This window comes from Pseudophryne corroboree, chromosome 2, assembly GCF_028390025.1.
Source record: "Pseudophryne corroboree isolate aPseCor3 chromosome 2, aPseCor3.hap2, whole genome shotgun sequence".
Taxonomy (NCBI): domain Eukaryota; kingdom Metazoa; phylum Chordata; class Amphibia; order Anura; family Myobatrachidae; genus Pseudophryne; species Pseudophryne corroboree.
In genome coordinates this window covers 755683672-755705478 of record NC_086445.1, presented here as the reverse complement: position 1 = coordinate 755705478, position 21807 = coordinate 755683672, and the positions used below count along the sequence as shown (strand labels likewise).

Below are 21807 nucleotides of genomic sequence, written 5' to 3'. Positions count from 1 at the left end.
ACGTGGTGGGTGGGGGATAGTGACACTCCATTTCCTAGGCGGAGACGGAGCGTTGCAGGGCAGCATCAGGGAAAAGGAGGCGTGGTGGTGCAAACAGGGGTGTGGGTGGGATCAGAGCAGCTGCGTGACGTCACGCGCAGCCGCTCTGATCAAAAGGATGGTGGCAGGCCTCATGCCATTGCAGCCATGCTGTTCTGGCAGGAGGCATCCACAATTTCTGCAAACACGCTGAAATTGCTGTGCAGCCACAATTTTAGCGCGGTCGCAGAGAGGGGGCAGCGGTCAGCAGTCTGGACGGCCTTGTCCTGCGATAGGTGGCCCTCAGCATGCAAGACTGATTACAAATTCTGCTAAAAAGCAGAATTTGCGATCCTTACTGAATAGGGACCTATGTCCATGTTTTCTTCAACTCCCTTATCACTCAGTATCTACATAATACTTTCTTTTATAAACTGTTCCCTCCTCTATCATTCATTCCAAGTCTCCTCCTCTTCCTCCCCTGTCACCTATCCCCCCCCGGCTTCTCCTCTCCTCCTATTTCATTACCCCACTCTTTTCACCTCTCCCCCACCATGAATCTACTACCCAACTATGAATCCCTGATCTCTCCCTCCTCTCCCTGTCACTACAATACATGTCCACCTGAATCATGCTGAACTCCCCCCGTGTCCACATACTCCAAGTTCCCTTCCTAGCTCAGGAACTCACACCATCACTACACTCACTTTAGCCCTGCCCTCCAAATTAATTTCACCTCAATGCATACAGCAACCCTGATCATTTCATTCACTTATCTGCCACTCTCCTGTGCCACCTGAAATGTCAGATCTGTCCGTAATAAACTGGTCCCCATCCATGACCTTTTTCAATTTCAACTACCTGAATCTCCTAGCCATTACTGAAACTGTATTACAACCTCTGACACCACTTCTCCTACTGCTATCTCCTCTGGAGGCCTCACATTCTCACACACTGTACCCTCCAGTTCATGGGTTACTCCTACCAACTTATTCCCTCTGAACAATTTCTTATATTCTCTACATTTGAGGTCCATATTATATACTTCTTCCAACACGTTCACATGTTCATTTATCATCCCCCTGGCATTTCCTACAAATTCCTTGATAACTTAACTTCCTAACTCCCTCGCTTCCTGTCTTCACATCTTCTCTCCATATCGTATGTGATTTCAACATCATACTCAATATCCCCAATGAATCCTCAGCCTCTAAACTCCTTAAACTTACACCATCACCTGGTCTCTCGACCTCCTCACCCACACATGTGAGTGGGCACTCACTTGATCTGGACTTCACTCATTATTGTGATACTTCTGATTACTCCTACTCCCCATTCCCCCTCTCTGACCATTGCCTCCTTTCTTTTAACTTATCCTTCTCTGTTTCTCCATCTATGGGGGTCATTCCGAGATGATCGTAGCTGTGCTAAATTTAGCACAGCTACGATCATCACACTGACATGCGGGGGGACATCCAGCACAGGGCTATCCCACCTCGCATGTCACTGCCGTTCCCCCCCCCCCCACAAAAGCGCAAAGGCATCGCACAGCAGCGATGCCTTTGCACTTCAAGAGTAGCTCCCGACCAGCACAGCTTTTGTGTGCTGGCCGGGAGCTACTCATTGCTCCCTGGCCCGCAGCGGCTGCTTGTGACGCCATGCAGCCGCTGCGGCCCACCCCCCATTCGGTCCGGCCATGTCTGCGCTGGCCGGACCGCGTACTGGAAACGGCGGCCAAATGCCGTCATTCTGCCCCCCCCCGCCCAGCGACCACCTCAGACAGAGGCGTTCGGCCATCTGCCGTCATTCTGCCCCCCCCCCCCGCCCAGCGACCACCTCAGACAGAGGCCTTCGGCCATCTGGCATGCGCCGGCGCACTGCGGCGCTGGCGTATGAGCAGTTCTGACCCAATCGCACCGCTGCGATAAATAGCAGCGTGCGATCGGGTCAGAATGACCCCCTATACCTCCTAAGGCTACCATCGTTAATTGTAACATTGAGGTTAGTGACACTGTCTCTCTACTATGCCCTCTCTCTTTCATGCCATGAACAAGTCACTTCCCTTTACAATGCCACCCTTACTTCTGCTGTTGACTCAGTTGCTCCAGCAACCACTATTATCCCTCGCATATCAAACCTCAATCCTGGCACTGCAAATGTACTAGAGAACTTCAAAAATGTTAACGAACCACCAAGTGACAGTGGAGGAAATCACACTTTAAGGCAGACTTCTTTCACTTCAAATTTATGCTCTCATCCTACAGTGCTGTCATTTCCTTCTACAAACTCTCATATTTAAAGAAATAAAACTGTGTGTAGGTGCTGTTTGCTTGCAGTATACTGTTTTTAAATCTTTCAATATTCGTGAGTGGTACACCAGGAAACACACCCTGTTAATTAAGAACTTACATTAGGGTTCTCACCCGCAGGCCAAACAAGATCACTTTAACCCCTGATATAATTTCTTCAATATATAATAAAACGGGATAACTTCATAACATATGATCACTTACATATTAATTCTGTCACGTGTTCACATAAGGGTATCTTTAGAAAGAGGGTATGTTTCCTGGTATACCACTCATGAAAATTGAAGGCTTTAAGAACAGTATACTGCAAGTGAACAGTGCCTACACACAGTTTTATTTATTTTTTGCATTAGTGTCCTGTGGAGATTTATAGGTGTTCTCCTTTAAACTGTGTGGCTGCAGTTTACTGGTCAGCGCAGAAACCACACTTTGATTCTTGTGCATGTCATAGTTAACAAACTTCCCAGTCTTTAAACCCCAGCATCTTTTTGCCACTTTCAACTACCTGCGACGGCACAAAAAGTTTTCTGCAGTTTCTGAGTAGCTCTGTACTTACTCAGCCACTGCGATCGCTTCAGTCTTTTTGGTCTCGGAAATTGACGTCAGACACCCGCCCTGCAAACACTTGGACACGCCTGCATTTTTGCAAACACTCCCAGAAAACGGTCAGTTGACACCCACAAACACCCTCTTTCTGTCAATCACCTTGCGATTGGCTGAGCGAATGGATTCTTTGTTAAATCCATCGCCCAGCACCGATCCTCTTTGTACCCGTACTACGCACCTGCGCAATGCGGTGCATACGCATGCACAGTTTTGCCAAGAATTAACCTGATCGCAGCGCTGCAAAAAGTTGCTAGCAAGCGATCAACTCGGATTGACCCCCTACATGTAGTTATTTCTGTGCTAATAACATTGCAAAATCAATTACATAAATAATTATAGAGGAATAAACAATTTCACAATATATGAAATACAAAGATCAGTAAGAATATGAGCCATACTCACCTTCTGTCCTTATGAAGTTAGCACAAGCTTTTTCTCCAAGAGTGCTAAATGTTCATTATTTCAGCTTTTTATATTGTAGAGGTGAGAGTTATTCTTTTCTTAGCTATTTAAGATAAACATGACATACAAGTCACAAGCAGCTGGTATGATACCAACAATGTACTATAACACAAGCTTGTGATTTATCACGTTATAGTGTGAACCTGAGCTCCATCCGGTTCCCACAGGATGTTATATCTACGAAGCTTCAGTTGTCCTGCAAAATTACAAAGTGCAAAGTACAACCTATGGTGGTCATTCTGAGTTGTTCGCTCGCTAGCTGCTTTTAGCAGCATTGCAAACGCTAGGCCGCCGCCCTCTGGGAGTATATCTTAGCTTAGCAGAATAGTGAACGAAAGATTAGCAGAACTGCTACTAAAAATTTTCAAGCAGTTTCTGAGTAGCTCCAGACCTACTCCTAGATTGCGATCACCTCAGTCCATTTAGTTCCTGGTTTGACATCACAAACACGCCCTGCTTTCGGTCAGCCACTCCCCCGTTTCTCCAGACACTCCTGCGTTTTTGCCTGACATGCCTGCGTTTTTTAGCACACTCCCGGAAAACGCTGTTACCACCCAGAAACGTCCCATTCCTGTCAATCACTCACCGATCAGCAGTGCGACTGAAAAGCGCCGCACGAACAACAGCAAAACTGCTAAGTTTTTAGTTAAATAACTAAGCGCATGCGCACTGCGTACCATGCGCATGCGCATTTAGCAACAAATCGCAGCATAGCGAAAATCGGCAACGAGTGAACAATTCGGAATGACCACCCATATCCAATTTAAGGGGCATATTCGATTCAAAGAATTTGTTTTTTGTATAGGCAGCATGCAAAATGTCAGGTAGACACTAAGTTTTTTGGTATTTAGAAATGTAGCCACGGTAATTTCTATAGAAAATGGAACAGGTGCAAGTTTCGGAAAAATCATTATTTTAAGGTAGAAATGTTGGGAGTTGGTTCAGAGCCCCTGGAAACTCACTCCCCACTACAAAGAAATACATTTATTGTAAATTTTCAGTTATAGTAGTCTACAGTACTTGGTATAATAATTACATGTCATTTTTGGCGTATTATTCTACAAGGTGCAGAACACCGTATTAAAGATGTCAGACAGGTTTTTTTTTCTGTAATATCCTCAAATATCCTTAGTAGCCTCAAATTACCCCCAAATCAACTTCCTTCAACTTTTTAGCTTTTTATTTTAAAGAAAAGTTTATTTTTATATTATTTTTTTTACATTTAAGACAGCACAAATCAGCCATTTAAAACATTTTTAAAACTGAAAATATTTTTCTTTGAACAGCAATTGACATATATGCTATTACTAGAGATGAGCGGGTTCGGTTCTCTGAGAACCAAACCCTACCGAACTTCACGTGTCAAACACGGGTCCGAGCCAGGCTCGGTTGTTCCCGCCTTACTCGGAAAACCCAAACGAGGCAAAACGTCATCATCCCGCTGTCGGATTCTCGCGAGATTCGGATTCCATAAAAAGAGACGCGCGTCGACGCCATTTTTACTCGTGCATTGTAGAGGGTACAGAGAGGACATGGCTACGTTCTTTCAGTGGCAAATCTCAGTATCAGTGCTCAGTATCAGTGATTATTGCTGCTCAGTAATACTAGTACAGTGTCTCTCTTGTGCTGCATCTTGCTGCTGTAGGGTGCTCTGGTAGTAGTGTCCTGTGACTGCATCGGTCATCATCATTCCAGTCACAGTGGTATCTGGGGGGGTGACAATTACAGAGTGCTTTTGTGCTGCTCAGTAATACTAGTACAGTGTCTCTCTTGTGCTGCATCTTGCTGCTGTAGGGTGCTGTGGTAGTAGTGTTCTGTGACTGTGTATCGTTCATCATCATTCCAGTCACAGTGGTATCTGGGGGGTGACAATGCCAGAGTGCTTTTGTGCTGCTCACTAATACACAGTGTCTTGTGCTGCATCGTGCTGGTAAGTGTCAGTTCTCCGTACTATCAGCAGTGCTCAGTATCATCAGTGCTCAGTATCAGCAGTGCTCAGTATCATCAGTGCTCCGTATCACTGCTCATTGTCTTGTGGTGCTCAGTAATACTACATTAGTAATACTAGTACAGTGTCTTGTGCTAATCGTGCTGCTCAGTGTCAGTTCTCCGTAGTATCATCAACGCTCAGTATCAGCAGTGCTCAGTATCAGCAGTGCTCAGTATCACTGCTCATTGTCTTTTGGTGCTCAGTAATACTACATTAGTAATACTAGTACAGTGTCTTGTGCTAATCATGCTGCTTAGTGTCAGTTCTCCGTAGTATCGTCAGTGCTCAGTATCAGCAGTGCTCAGTATCACTGCTCATTGTCTTGTGGTGCTCAGTAATACTACATTAGTAATACTAGTACAGTGTCTTGTGCTGCCTCTTGCTGCTGTAGGGTGAGGTGGACATCTTGCCTTTGTTGACCCAATGTGTGCAAGGAGAGATTGATTGCTTCTTTTTTGGTGGGGGCCCAAACAAACAAGTCATTTCAGCCACAGTCATGTGGCAGACCCTGTCGCTGAAATGATTGGTTTCTTAAAGTGTGCATGTCCTGTTTATACAACATAAGGGTGGGTGGGAGGGCCAAAGGACAATTCCATCTTGCACCTCTTTTTTTTTATTTATCTTTGCATCATGTGAGGTTTGGGGACTATTTGTTTTAAGTGCTATCCTGTCTGACACTGCAGTGCCACTCCTAGATGGGCCAGGTGTTTGTGCCGCCCAATTGAGTCGCTTAGCTTAGTCATCCAGTGACCTTGGTGCAAATTGTAGGACTAAAAATAATATTGTGAGGTGTGAGGTGTTCAGAATAGACTGGAAATGAGTGGAAATTATGGTTATTGAGGTTATTAATACTATAGGATCAAAATTACCCCCAAATTCTATGATTTAAGCTGTTTTTGAGGTTTTTTTTAAAAAAACACCTGAATCCAAAACGCATCTGAATCCGACAAAAATCCGAAAGGGTGGTTTTACCATAACGCGCCCGAATCCAAAACACGGCGGCGGAACCGAATCCAAAACCATAACACAAAACACGAAAAATGCCTGCTGCAAATCTCTAACTATTACACATTTTCTTATTTCTTTTTGCATCTACAAGCTGATTTCCAATTTTTCCAATTATTTTTAAAAATTTAAAATTATCTCACCCATTCCTTCAATTGGATAGAGTGAGAATTGGGAGCGAACATACCTGTGGTAATAGGAAAATGTCAGCAATGGATGCATTCATTTTTTGAGCTAATAATTTCACACCAAATAGGATATGCCCCTACAGTACTTCTTCTAAAACACTGCTCTGTTTACCTTTTACGCTGGCTGAAGTGCCCATATAAAAGTTATCTCAGAATAGATACAAACACTGTACAACATAAGATCACACCTTTGAATAAACCAAAAAATTTAACAAAACTATATTTATAAAAATGTATGCTTTATATATTTGTAAAAAGTAAGCTACAAGTGCTAAATGGAATAAGGATTAAAAAATAATCTTGAAAAATATAGGATTTTAATAACCTACCGGTAAATCCTTTTCTCATAGTCCGTAGAGGATGCTGGGGTCAATTTTAGTACCATGGGGTATAGACGGTTCCACAGGAGCCTTCGGCACTTTAAGACTTTTTAACAGTGTGAACTGGCTCCTCCCCTATGCCCCTTGTCCAGACCTCAGTATAGGAACTGTGCCCGAGGAGACGTACATATTCGAGAGAGGATTTACTAATAAACTTGTGGCGAGATTCACACCAGCTCACACCATATACAAGAAACATGTCGGCTAACATGGCCTTTAACATAACTCATGCCAACCAGCATGTATAACGTAACAGCAACAGCTGTCAACATCTAAACATAAGTGTGTACATTTTTTTTAAACGGAATTAGCAGGAAAAATGGAGCACTGGGCGGGCGCCCAGCATCCTCTACTGACTACGAGAAAAGGATTTACCGGTAGGTTATTAAAATCCTATTTTCTCTTCCATCCTAGAGGATGCTGGGGTCCATTTTAGTACCATGGGGATATACCAAAGCTACGGGCGCGGAAGTGCTAATGTTCCTGCAGAACTGACTGACCAAATTTTAGGTCGTCAGCAGCCAATGTGTCAAACTTATAAAACTTAGCAAACGTGTTTGCACCTGACCAAGTAGCAGCTCGGCAGATTTGCAATGCCGAGACACCCCGGGTAGCCGCCCAGGATGAACCTTCTATCCTTGTAGAGTGGGCTTTTACCGAAATTGGTAACAGCAATCTTGCCGTGGAATGAGCGTGCTGAATGGTACCTCTGATCCAGCGCGCAATTGTCTGCTTAGAAGCAGGACCCCCAATCTTGTTGGGGTCATAGAGGACAAACAAAGATTCTGTTTTCCTTATCCTAGCCGTTCTTGCGACATAAGTCCTCAACGCTCTGACGACATCCAAGGACTTTGGGACGGCTGAGGTGTCAGAAGCCACTGGCACCACCACTGGTTGGTTGATATGAAAAGAAGACACAACCTTTGGAAGAAAGTGCTGACGTGTTCTCAGTTCAGCCCTATGTTCATGAAATATTAAGTAAGGACTCTTGTGTGACAGAGCTCCTAACTCAGACACTCGTCTGCCTGAGGCCAAGGCCAACAGCATGACCACTTTCCAAGTGAGAAACTTCAGCTCTACCTCTTGTAGAGGCTCAAGCCAGTCCGATTTAAGGAACTTCAACACCACATTAAGATCCCATGGTGCCGCAGGAGGCACAAAGGGATGTTGGATGCGCAGAACCCCTTTTATGAAGGTCTGGACCTCAGAAAGAGAAGCCATTTGTTTCTGAAAGAAAACTGAGAAGGCCGAAATCTGAACCTTGATAGATCCTAATCTCAGTTCAGCATCAACACCCACCTGCAGAAATAGGAGAAGTCGTCCTAATTGAAACTCCACCGCAGGAGACTTCTTGTATTCACACCAAGATACATATTTTCTCCAAATCCGATAGTAATGTTTGGACGTTACCCCTTTTCTGGCCAGAATAAGTGTGGGAATGACTTCATTGGGAATACCCTTACGGGCTAGGATCTAGTGATGAGCGGATTCGGTTTTACTCGGTTTTACTCGGTTCTCAAAACCGAATCTTATTGGCTATCCAAAACACGTGACATCAGTGAGCCAATAAGATTCGGTTTTGAGAACCGAGTAAAACCGAGTAAAACCGAATCCGCTCATCACTACTAGGATCTGGCACTCAACAGCCATGCTGTCAAACGCAGCCGCGGTAAGTCCTGATAAACTAACGGCCCCTGCTGAAGCAGGTCCTCGCGAAGAGGAAGAGGCTGAGGATCTTCCAGTAATAACTCTTGAAGATCTGGATACCAAGCTCTCCTTGGCCAATCAGGAGCAATGAGAATTGCTCAAACCCTTGTTCTTCTGATGATCTTGAGAACTTTTGGTATTAGTGGAAGTGGAGGGAACAGATACACCGACTGAAACACCCACTGGTTAACCAATGCATCTATCGCTATTGCTTGTGGGTCTCTGAACATGGAACAATATTTCTGAAGCTTCTTGTTGAGGCGTGATGCCATCATATCCACTTGAGGAGCACCCCAACGACTTGCCACCTCCGCAAAGACTTCTGGGTGGAGGCCCCATTCTCCTGGATGGAGATCGTGTCTGCTGAGGAAGTCTGCTACCCAGTTGTCCACTCCCGGAATGAAAATTGCCGACAGAGCTTATGCATGTCTTTCTGTCCAGAGGAGTATCTTTGTCACCTCTGCCATTGCCGCTCTGCTTTTTGTTCTGCCTTGATGGTTTATGTAAGCTACTGCCGTTACATTGTCTGACTGTATCTGTATGGGACGACCTTGAAGAAGGTGTGCCGTTTGATAAAGGCTGTTGTACACAGCTCTCAATTCCAGAATGTTTATGTGAAGGAGTACTTCTTGACTTGACCATCGTCCTTGGAAGTTTTCCCCTTGCGTGACTGCTCCCCAACCTCGGAGGCTTGTATCTGTGGTCACCAGGATCCAAGTCTGAATCTCGAACCTGCGACCCTCCAGGAGGTGAAGAACTTTGAAGCCACCACAAGAGTGAAATACTGGCTTTTGTTCATAGGATTATCCTCCAGTGCATGTGTAGGTGCGATCCGGACCACTTGTCCAGTAGGTCCCAATGGAACACCCTGGCGTGAAATTGGCCAAATTGTAGAGCCTCATAGGCCACTACCATCTTCCCCAGCAGGCGGATGCACTGATGAATCGATATGCGTGCTGGTTTTAAAACTTGTTTGACCATCCTCTGGATCTCCAGAGCCTTTTCCACAGGTAGGAATACTTTCTGTGCTACCGTGTCCAATATCATTCCCAGAAATAACCTCCTTGTGGGTTCCAATTGTGATTTTGGAAGGTTTATGATCCAACCGTGCTGTTGAAGCACCGTCAGGGAAAGTGCAACGTTATGCACTAGTTTCTGTCTGGATCTCGCTTTTATGAAGAGATTGTCCAAGTATGGGATGACTTTGACTCCTTTCTTACAAAGAAGAACCATCATCTCCGCTATCACCTTGGTGAAAATTCTCAGAGCCGTGGAGAGCCCGAAAAGGCAATTGAACAAAAGAAAGACAATTTTTCTCAGTATAAGTGCCCAATATAAACATCAAATAAATATGACAAATACGTCCCTTGAAGATGTTCAGTATGTTGATCCTCAATTGCTCAATGGATGTTCTCAATTGATGTGATTAATGTCCAGTCATTATTATATGGAAACAAAAAGAGCAAACATACAATGTGTAGTATTGTTTTATACAATGTTTTCTTTTTATATATAGAAATGTCCTTTATCCCATCAGAGTGAAAGGAAACAATAGCATGAATAGGGGATCTATATGAGGTGCGTCACCCCAACTCACACTAGGAAGAACGAATATGTGCACAAAAAGGTTTCTTTAGACTTCTTCACCCTCTTTATGTGTCCTTCACCATATAGTATGCATGGAAAAGCATACCTAAACTCACTTTAAAGTGGGAATAAGTCAAGTGTATAAAGGTATCTTTCTCCTATATTGCTGTATCAATAAAGGTGCGTACCACACTCACAAGACAAAAAGTGAAGATGTTCCTATCAAGGTATCTTTTGAGTCCACAGCTGTTTCGGACTTCAGGATGCCAATGCGCAGTTTGACAGTTTTAAATCCAAAAATAAAAAAAATTGCGCCAATCAATCCATTTAAAAAAAAAAGAGTTTTTTAATTAATACAAAATCCCATAGTTGGGAAAAAACACATACATAGATGAACGACAATCACTCCTTAGAAGGAGAGTCAAGTTAAAAATGAAATTTGCACCAACAAAAAAATATAAAAAAATCAGATTTTCATAAAGTGCACTAGGTAATGAAAAATACCTTAGAGGCTGGCTTTTTGGAGTTGAGAGAAGTTGCACAGTGCCCAATGTTGTCGACGCATTTCGGCTTAGCAGGAGCCTTCCTCAAGACATGTCTTGAGGAAGGCTCCTGCTGAGCCGAAACGCGTTGACAACATTGGGCACTGTGCAACTTCTCTCAACTCCAAAAAGCCAGCCTCTAAGATATTTTTCATTACCTAGTGCACTAGCAGAAAGATACCTTTATACACTTGACTTATTCCCACTTTAAAGTGAGTTTAGGTATGCTTTTCCATGCATACTATATGGTGAAGGACACATAAAGAGGGTGAAGAAGTCTAAAGAAACCTTTTTGTGCACATATTCGTTCTTCCTAGTGTGAGTTGGGGTACGCACCTCATATAGATCCCCTATTCATGCTATTGTTTCCTTTCACTCTGATGGGATAAAGGACATTTCTATATATAAAAAGAAAACATTGTATAAAACAATACTACACATTGTATGTTTGCTCTTTTTGTTTCCATATAATAATGACTGGACATTAATTACATCAATTCAGAACATCCGTTGAGCAATTGAGGATCAACATACTGAACATCTTCAAGGGACGTATATGTCATATTTATTTGATGTTTATATTGGGCGCTTATACTGAGAAAAATTGTCTTTCTTTTGTTCAATTTCTGTTTTTGTGGGGTGTGGTGGCATCCTGCCAGACAATTTACATTAGTTAAAGCTGCCTTGCGCACATTTCGAGTACTCTAAATTTTCTTTAGCCCGAAAGGCAATGTTTGGAACTGGTAGTGGCAGATCTGCATCGCAAACCTCAGGTATGCATGATGCGGCGGGTAGATCGGAACATGTAAATAAGCATCTTTGATGTCCATTGATACCAGAAATTTATTTTCCTCCAAGCTGGAGATCACCGCTCTCAAGAATTCCATCTTGAATTTGAATCTTTTTAAATAAAGATTCAGAGATTTTAGGTTTAAAATCAGCCTGACCGAGCCATCCGGCTTCGGTACTACAAACAGGCTTAAATAAAAGCCTTGATTCCTTTGTTTGGCAGGAACCAAGGCAATTACTTTGTCTTGACATAATTTGTGTATTGCGTTCAGGACATTTGCGCTGTCCTGAGCAGAAACTGGTAAGGCTGATTTGAAAAATCGGCATGGGGAAGGTATTGAAATTCCAACTTGTAACCTTGAGTTATTATCTGTAAAACCCAAGGATCCAGGTCTGAGCGAAGCCAGACCTGGCTGAGAAATAGTAAACATGCCCCCACCCAATCGCACTCCTGCAGAGGAGCCCCAGCGTCATGCTGTGGTTTTTGCAGAAGTAGTTACCGACTTCTGCTCTTAGGAGCCTGAGGGTGTTGTAGGTTTTCAACCTTTTCCTCTCCCTTTTCCTGTGAAAAAAGGGGTACTTTTAGCCTGTTTGTACTTTTTGGGCCGAAAGGACTGCATAGTATGAGAATGATATACTTTTTTAGCCGGCGTAGCTGCCGACGGCAGAAATGCTGACTTGCCAGATGTAGTAGTTGATATCATGGCATCTAATTTGTCTCCAAAGAGGGCCTCACCATTGTATGGGAGTGCCTCAATATTTCTTTTGGATTCTGAATCAGTATTCCACTGGCATATCCAGAGCGCCCTTCAGGCTGAAACCGCCATAGCAGAGGCACGTGAGCCCAGTAAGCCTACGTCCTTCATAGCCTCAACCAAATAACCTGCAGAATCTTTGATATGACCTAGAATTTACAGCATGTCATCTTTATCGTCCGTGTAAATATTAACAATTAAGTTATCTGCCCACTTTTCGACCTCGTTACCTACCCACGCAGAAGCAATTGTGGGCCTGAGTAACGTACCCGTAGCAACATAGATGGACTTTAAAGTCATCTCTAATTTGCGGTCAGCAGGTTCTTATAATGAAGCTGACCCTGGGGCTGACAAAATGATTTTCTTTGACAACCTAGAAACTGAGGTGTCTATCATTGGTGGTAACTCCCACTTACGCCTATCCTCTTCTGGGAAAGGGTACGCTACCCGCAACCTTTTAGGGATAGCAAATTTCTTTTCCGGGTTATCCCAGGATTCTTCAAAAAAAATTATTTAAGTCCTTAGATGGAGGAAAAGTCACTACCTTTTTTTTAATTTAATTTAAAATAATCTTTTTCCTCAGGTGAAGGTGTTGTGTCAGGAAATTCCAACACCTCTTTTATAGTGACTATCATATATTGAATGCTCTTAGCCAGTTTGGGGTCTACCCCCCTCAAATCCCCAGTGTCGACGTCCGTGTCGGAATCTGTGTCAGTGTCCCTTTGCATAATTTAGGCCAGGGACCTTTTCTGGGAACTGGAGTGGTCCCGAGTGGATGATGTGGAACAATCAGCAAATAGAGCATCTTCCACAGACTGTCTCCAATGCTTTGTCTGTTCCTCAGACTCAGAGAATTTCTTCGCTAGTTTAGCCATATTACTCTGCAGCTTTCTCACCCACACAGGCTCAGAACACTCTTGTGCCTCTAACATGGGTTCCTCTGGGGAAGAACTTTCTCTAGATATGTTACACGCGTGTAGTCACACCACTCACACACACACACATGGGAGCTAATGGGGACATACCTACACTAATGTCTGTCAGAGGGACCCAGAGGGAATTGCCAGTCCACACCACGTGCCCTTTATGTATTACATACAATGAATATACATATATACCAAAACAGCGCTTTTTATCCAATGTGAAGCCCGCAGACTTCAATAAATTATGTGCTCCCCTCCCCTTCTATAACACCCTGGTACTTGTATCAGCAATGCGTGAGGAGAAGCAGCCTGCAGGATCAGTGCTCCGGCGTCTCTGTGAGGAGAAAATGGCGCCAATTGAGTGTTACATAGCAATTCTGAGGTGAAGCCCCGCCCCCTGTAATGGCGCGGTTCAGCCACAGTAATATTTATACTGGCGGGGGTAGTGTACATCAGCGGCTCACATATATGTACACTTTGCCAGTGAGAGTAAGGATTTGTCATGTCCCTCAGAGCGTGCGGGGGGGGGGTGCGCTGAGAGACATGTTTGTGCGCAGCATCCTGCGCTGCGCTGTACCTTTATGCCGCCATGATGACCAGAGGGCCCCTCTCTGCAGGTCTCCGGTAAATACTCCCCAGCCTTCTGACTTCTGGCTCTGTTAGCGGGTGGCGGCAGTGCTGTAGGAGTGAGCAGCAGCCAGGCAAGGGCTTTGTTCAGTACCCTTCAGGAGCTAATGGTGTTCTGTCAGCGGAAGCAGAGCCATTAAACTAACTTGGTTCCTACTTCCCCCCCTAAGTCCCACGAAGCAGGGAAACTGTTGCCAGCAGCTTCCCTGTAAACTAAAAAACCTAACAAATTATTTTCCAGCAGAACTCTGTAGAGCTCCACTGGTGTGCATCCAGTCTCCAGGGCACATTTTCTAAACTGAGGTCTGGAGGAGGGGCATAGGGGGAGGAGCCAGTTCACACTGTTAAAAAGTCTTAAAGTGCCAAAGGCTCCTGCGGAACCGTCTATACTCCATGGTACTAAAATGGACCCCAGCATCCTCTAGGACGTAAGAGAAAGCCAATTATATCATAAAAAATAGCAATTGAACTAGAATGCAAGATATAAAGGAGAGTGAAAGAAAGACAGAAGGGGGCACATAGGTCCCCTCCCCATTTCTTTTCATGGCTATTTCCAGTGATGAGTGTACAAACAAGGAAAAGTGAGTACAGTGTAGAGCTGAAACGTTTATGCAGAGATGCCAAAAGGCAGAGCTGTTTAAATGGAGATGTTATAGGGAAAGTATTCTCCAACAGGAGAGATTCCCCAAAATATCAGAGATGAAAGTTCACATACTGTAGAATTTAAGATAGAGGTCAGGAAATTTAGGTTGGTGTTCTGCAAATAATTTTATAATCAGACATACAGATAATCGAATACCAGGGCCCACTATCTGTCAAAGAAGGTGGAGAAGAGTTCTGAGTGAAAATCATATTTTCCACAATGGAGTGATGGATATGGTTGGGGATTGGAGAAGCACCTGTAGGCTCCCAAATCTGAACAGAAAAGTATAAAGTGGGAGGAAGTTTAGTAATATTGTGCCTGTGCGATTGCAAGAGGCCCCACACAGAGGTAAGGTATGGAGTTGCAAGAAGTGGAGATTCAATATCAACCCTTGCAAGGGAGGCAGGTGGAGAAAAAGAAACAACTATTTGACTGAGATGAGATGCCCAATAGTAGGATCTGAGGTCTGAGAAGTCCCTACCATAACAGGTGGCTGCTTTTAAGAATTTCCAACTTGATTCAAGTAAACCTGTTACATAATATGAATCTTGACATGAATCGTTGAAGAACAGAAAGTTGAGAAACTGGCACCCTAACAGGGAGGGTTAGGAATAGGTAAAGAAGTTTAAGAAGGGTGTTTATCTTAATTGCCGTGATTCTGCCCAGCCACAAAATAATTACCAAGAACCAGGATCCTAGCAAAAAAGGATGGGGAAATTATCCCAGTAAAGGGAATTTTGGGAATTAATCATACCTCAAATATTCCTCAAGGGGGGTTAAATAAAGAAGAAGCAACTCAGATTTTGAGCTATTTATTTTCTTCTCAGATAGGCTACTATAGTGTAAAAGTAACAAACAAAAACAAGGAGAAAGTTCTGGTTGTTGGTGGGTCAGGAGGATATAATCCTCAAGCAGGGACACCGACATAGCCCATATGTACAACAAATATATCTATAGATAGTGGCCACAAGGGGTACAATTACAAGATAATAATCAGTGAAGATAGGGGGCAGTTGCTTGTAATCTGGGACAGTTTAGGCAGAACGTGCTTCTCTCACTGACTGTAATAAACAGTAACACATTAAGCCCTATTTAGGACCAGTACAATGAGCCTATTTGACCTGACTCCTTTCACTGTCTGTATTTTACTTGTATTCATCTTAGAACTCCCTTGAATACATTAGATGGGGTGTCAAAGGAGATGTCCTCTACTTAATAGTTGCTGAGTATCAATCTGTCCCTGTCACCTCTCTGTCTTATTGAATCTATGTGTTTCCTGGCTTGAAAAATGTTATTCATTACAATTCCTAGTTTCAATAAGGATATAGTGAGGATAGTGGCAGAGGTGTTTCTTGTAAGGGTTACCAGTTCCTGTCACTGTCAGTTGAATGGAAATATCTGGCTTCAGGTGTACAGCATAGCTCGTCACTGACATGCACTGGAGCACTGTCCTCTCAGATGATAGTCACCACCAGACTGTGGACTTGAGGTCTGCTCTCTCACTGCAAACTATGCAGCATTAGTTACTCTTTAGACACCGCCCAGCTGTAGCTCCTCCTTGCTCCTGATATCAGCTGACTGGATTTCAGTGCAGGGTGCCTCCCAGTAAACACTGCTGTTTCACCATCATAACCACTTCTCTCACTCAGCGGCACCTCATCTGCCCTGAAATTCTCCTTATAAGCTGCCGCTCTGGAGCTCTGATACAAAAAGGCTCCTGTTCTGCATGACTATTGCCATCAACTTCCATTAAACTGCTGCAGGTGTGGCTTCAATACTGTCACATGTATGGCTTTAACCCACTGACCACATGCCCAGCTGTGATATCTGGACAGTTTGGGGGTATCACAGTAGCATCAGAACAGAGAACTATATAGGGGATATTCTTGACCCACATAATCTGATAGATACTTGTTTGTGTAGAAATAATGTTAAGGTCATTATCATACAACAGCAGTTCAGCCAGACTCAGATCTTGCCCCTGTCACATCCTGCCCCCTGCATCTCTCAGCCACACTATCATCCCCCTTTGTAGCATCTCTCAGTCACACCATCACCTAACCCCTGTGTCTTCCCGCAGCAAACCATCACCTCCCCCTGCAACATCTAGCAGCACACCTTCACCTCCCCCTGCATGGTCTTTCAGCACACCATCACCACCCCCTGCATCATCTCTCAGCATACCATCATCCCCCCTACATCATTTCTCAGCACACCATCACCTACCCCCTGCGTCATCTCTCAGCACACATCACCTCCCCCTGTGTCATTCTTTATTGTATTGACCACACTAAATGGTTGTGATATTCATGATAATTGGTGGGCAAATTACTAAAGTGGTACCTTACTTACACCAAGTATGAGTTATGATACTGCTAGGAACGATGCCTATAAACTGACACATAAAGCTATACTTGATCCTGTGACCCAATACACTAATTGGGAAATAATTACCATATAAGTCCAATTTAAATCTGGACTACAAACACATTCTTATTTCATGACTATCATTTATTCAGGACTCTCATCAGTGATGCAGAGAGTGTTCAAGCAATGAGGCCCTAAGGCACACTGCTGTCTAAACACTGAAAGCAGATCCTTACATTTTCTTGTTTCCATCCTCCTCTATGCATATACGCAAACAGGGGAGGTCTTTTTCATCTCACCCATTCTTGGGAATTCTCCACTATCCACTCCTTCTCCTTCCATTAACTGCCCTCATTTGTGAACTCTCATCAGTGATTCCAAATGAGAAATGTATTAATATCCTACAAACATACTACATTGAATTTGCCCAATCTCGTCTGATCTTGGAAGCAATAAAGTATTTTATTCTCAAGGTCTAATGTTGACAGCAGATTCACAACCTCTATTAATTCTTGCATCTTTTGACTGTAAAAGACAATTACCACCAAGAGGGTAGAGGAATTCCAGTCCACCACAACAGGGACAACCTTTTAAATTAAACAGAACTTATCATGCAAAACAAAGGGGGTCATTTATTTAGTGAAATGTAGTTGTGGACTGGAATACATAGGCAGAACTGTCAGACCACTCAAAATAAGAATTTACGAACACCTAAGGAACATTAGAATAGGATATGATAACCACAGTCTATCACGACATTACAAAGAAAAACATAACTTGGATCCCGCAATGATTTTTTTCATTGCCATTGAATAACCACCCAAGAACTGGAGGTATGGGGTGATCATAACACCAGTGGCGGAACTATCGCCAGTGCAAGCTGTCTCTTGCACTGGGGCCTGCCACTGTCAAGGGGTTCAAAGCCAGAGCAGCGCACCAGCTACTGGGGGGAGAGAAGGATGGAGGTGAAGGAGGGAGCCGCAGCGCACTGTAATTGGTGGAGGCGCTGCTGCTGCTGCTGTCCCTCTCCTTCACCATAGGCTGTCCTCCGCCGCTGTGAATGCTGGGATGTGCTTCCCAGCATTCACAGCGGTGGAGGGCAGCCTATGGTGAAGGAGAAGGACAGCAGCATCAGCGCATCCACCAATTACACTGCGCTGCTGCGGCTCCCAAGTTCCCCTCCCTCCTCCTTCTTCTCCCCTGCCCGGGATCTGCCAGTAGCTGCACGAGGAGCCTGAGCCAGGGGAAACAGTAAGTGTATCTATTCTATCTCTATCTATCTATCTATCTATCTATCTATCTTTATCTATTCTGTCTGCCTTAATGTGTAAAAAGGGGACGCTGTCTGCCCTAATGTGTAAAAAAGGGGGCACTGTCTGCCGTTATGTGCAAAAAGGGGACGCTGTCTGCCATAATATGTGTAAAAAAAGGGGACGCTGTCTGCAGTAATGTGTAAAAAAAGGGCACTCTGTCTGCCGTAATGTGTAAAAAGGGGACGCTGTCTGCCGTAATGTGTAAAAGGGGGAATCTGTCCGCCGCAAGGTGTAAAAGGGGCTCTACCTGGTTTAGTGGTGCTACCATGCAGCGTAATTTGAATAATGAAGACTAATGTGCACTGTTAAATGAATTGGTATTATTTTGTGGCCACACGCCTTCCCCACGAAGCCATACCCCTATATTTTCTGCACGCCGCTGTTTTACATGGGTGGCTCCAATGCTGTTTCATGCACACAGCGCTAAAATGTCTAGTTACAGCACTGTTGCTAGGTATCTATTTCCCTGGCCCTGAGCAGGTCCCCCTCACCAGATCCTCTCCAGGGGTGAGGGGGTGGACTTGGATGGGAAGGGGGGGTGGGGGGGCAAAAGCATTTTGTCGCACCTGGGCCCACCACTCGCTAGTTCCGCCACTGCATAACACCACACTAGACAGACATGAGATGAAATGGATTTACACACAATACAAATACCTATGGCGCAATTGGATGATGGTATATAAAAAATGTACTAATAATATTGATTCAATTGCAGCAGCCCCCGAGACCTATCTGCACAAGTTTCAATGGGTATATCTTAGGGTAAAAATGGGAAGAGAGGCTGCACTAAAGAATCAAAAATATATGTAAAGGATATATAAATTGCCGGTGGTTCAAATTAAATCACATTTATTTTTCACATATTTAATAATAAAATACTAGTTCATGTAGTTAAGTATAAAAACAATAATAGATACAAGTATCAATATAAAATGTTGCAATAGTAACTGGATAAATAGTATAAACTACAACTAAAACATGTAACTCTTTTCTCTCAAATGGATTTGTGACCCAGTAACAATGGCTGGAGACCAATAAAATGACCTTTTGTATTGCGGTATTAAATAGCCACTGCAATCCGTGTCACCGCTACAAAATGAATAGAAGTCAATTGTGGGCTATATAAGTTCACTGAAGATCTTTAGCACAAAGACCGCACTTTATATGGACGTTTCTGCTGGGAGCCGCTACTCACTATATCCCTGCTGTCCGGGACCCTTTGATGGATGTGAGGAATCGGTGCTTTCAGAGTGTCTTCGGGAAATGTACCTGTATGCGGCAGCGGTCTGTAGTTGCAGCAGTTTGCTCCAGCCAACTCGCGGCCGCAAAAGGAGAAAGAGGTGACTTCCGTTTGTAAGAGACCAGGTGCGGGAGCCGTGACACGAATGGTGCAGGATTAACGGCTGATCGTTAGAATGTCCAATTCTCCAGCTCATACAGGGAGTCCTAGATGCGTTTCGTCACTTCCTGTGACTTTCTCGATAGGCAGTTAACTCCCTGCTCCAACGGATCCTTATTTATATGGTATACTGTGCACAGCTGTAATTAATCTTATATAAAATACTCAATTTCAATGCTAATTGCGCATTAGCACATATACCATATGCATCTTTAAAAATATATATACCTATTATAAATAAACAATTATTATGAACCACTGGCATACATCCAAAATAACTAATATACTATACATATCAAAATCTAAACCAGGATAATATCATTTATTAAATTAATTAAATTCAATTTAAAACAGGACATATGGCTGTCTTAATTATAGGATTTTTGATAATACAAATATCAGAAGAATAACTTTGTATATAATACACTTCATATTCTGAGTCATTACAATTATTCATATATAATTCTACTCAGACTAGCATATAAACAAACAGGGAAAGCTCTATATATATATATATATATATATATAAGGTAAATGAAGAACAGGCGCCTGATGGTGCAGTAATTTCAGATTTTGATTTCTGTCACGACAACACTCATATAGGTATTAAGCGTACCAGATGAGGAAATTTTAGCATGCACATCAAAAAACTGTTGTCTTCTATTGCTCACAGCCTGGGGAGTCGGAAAACTTCCAAGAAGACGACACGTCACAGTGAGTCTTAAATCATCCAAAGCTCAGAGTGTGGTAGAGTCAGCTCACAGCACTGGAGTTCTTCAAAAGGCTTCCTCAGGAGTGTCTATAGGGATTAGAACTGGCTTCCTTCTTATACCCCTTTCACACCGCAGCTTGTACCCGGTAATTTGCCGTTTTTACTGGCTTTCTAAACGGTTCGAGCTGCGATGTGAAAGGGTCACCTTCAATTTACCGTTTACAAAATACCAGTATTTTGAAATGGTAAAAAAGCAGGGTCCTACCCGTTTCAGACCCGTTTAATTGTGCAGTGTGAAAGGGTCTGAAACGGTATTTGCAAGCCCCAGAAGGTGATAGGCTGTCTCCATGTGTGATCTCACCAGGCAGAAGCAGGAAATAAACATTTAAAATGACAACCACTGTTTTGTATGGGTGAAACGGGTTCAGTGTGAAAGGTACTAAAACGGTAATGAAATGGTAATATACTGGTTACAACATGCGATGTGAAGGGGGTTTAACTGCTTAGACCCGTTTTAAGAACCGTTTAAAGAACCGTTTCAAAAGCAGGTTTTGCGATGTGAAAGCAGCATTATACTCTCCAGAATTATGGGTGGAGATCAATTATGCAAATTACTTCCGGATGTATTTTCCTTTGCTGCGAGCAGCTGCTGCGCCACCTACTGACTCCTGCCACCACTCGTCTCCAAGCTCATCAGCCATGAGGAGGAGTCAGTAGGTGGCGCAGCAGCTGCTCGCAGCAAAGGAAAATACATCCGGAAGTAATTTGCATAATTGATCTCCACTCATAATTCTGGAGAGTATAAGAAGGAAGCCAGTTCTAATCCCTATAGACACTCCTGAGGAAGCCTTTTGAAGAACTCCTGTGCTGTGAGCTGACTCTACCACACTCTGAGCTTTGGATGATTTAAGACTCACTGTGACGTGTCGTCTTCTTGGAAGTTTTCCGACTCCCCAGGCTGTGAGCAATAGAAGACAACAGTTTTTTGATGTGCATGCTAAAATTTCCTCATCTGGTACGCTTAATACCTATATGAGTGTTGTCGTGACAGAAATCAAAATCTGAAATTACTGCACCATCAGGGGCCTGTTCTTCATTTTCCTTTTTTAGATTCCTTCCACTACCACCTAGTGGCCTTTCGAAGGACGGAGCTGCCATCCATAGGTTCTCCTGTGGAATTCGGGTGCTATAACAGACAGACTACAGGAAAGACTTATTTAATATATATCTTGATGGTGGATAAGGGGGAAGTAGCGCACTGACCATTTTTTGATTCTCATATATATATATATATATATATATATATATATATATTTAGAACAAAATAGCTAAATATATAGACATATATAAATAAATTGACTATCCAGTGATTCTGATGTTAATTTCACCGATGGATTTCTTCTCTACAAATATATATGGCCGCATATTCATGTAGCCGCATATTTATACTACCCTATTTAAATAAACATTTTAATCTCAAGTAAT

At 43.3% G+C, this 21807-nt stretch overlaps 1 long non-coding RNA gene across 1 annotated transcript in view; it reads left to right on the top strand.

Moving 5' to 3' along the window:
• LOC135051182 (uncharacterized) overlaps window positions 1–21807 on the top strand; it is a 50671-nt gene that overhangs the window by 28373 nt on the left and 491 nt on the right. The window lies entirely within an intron of this gene.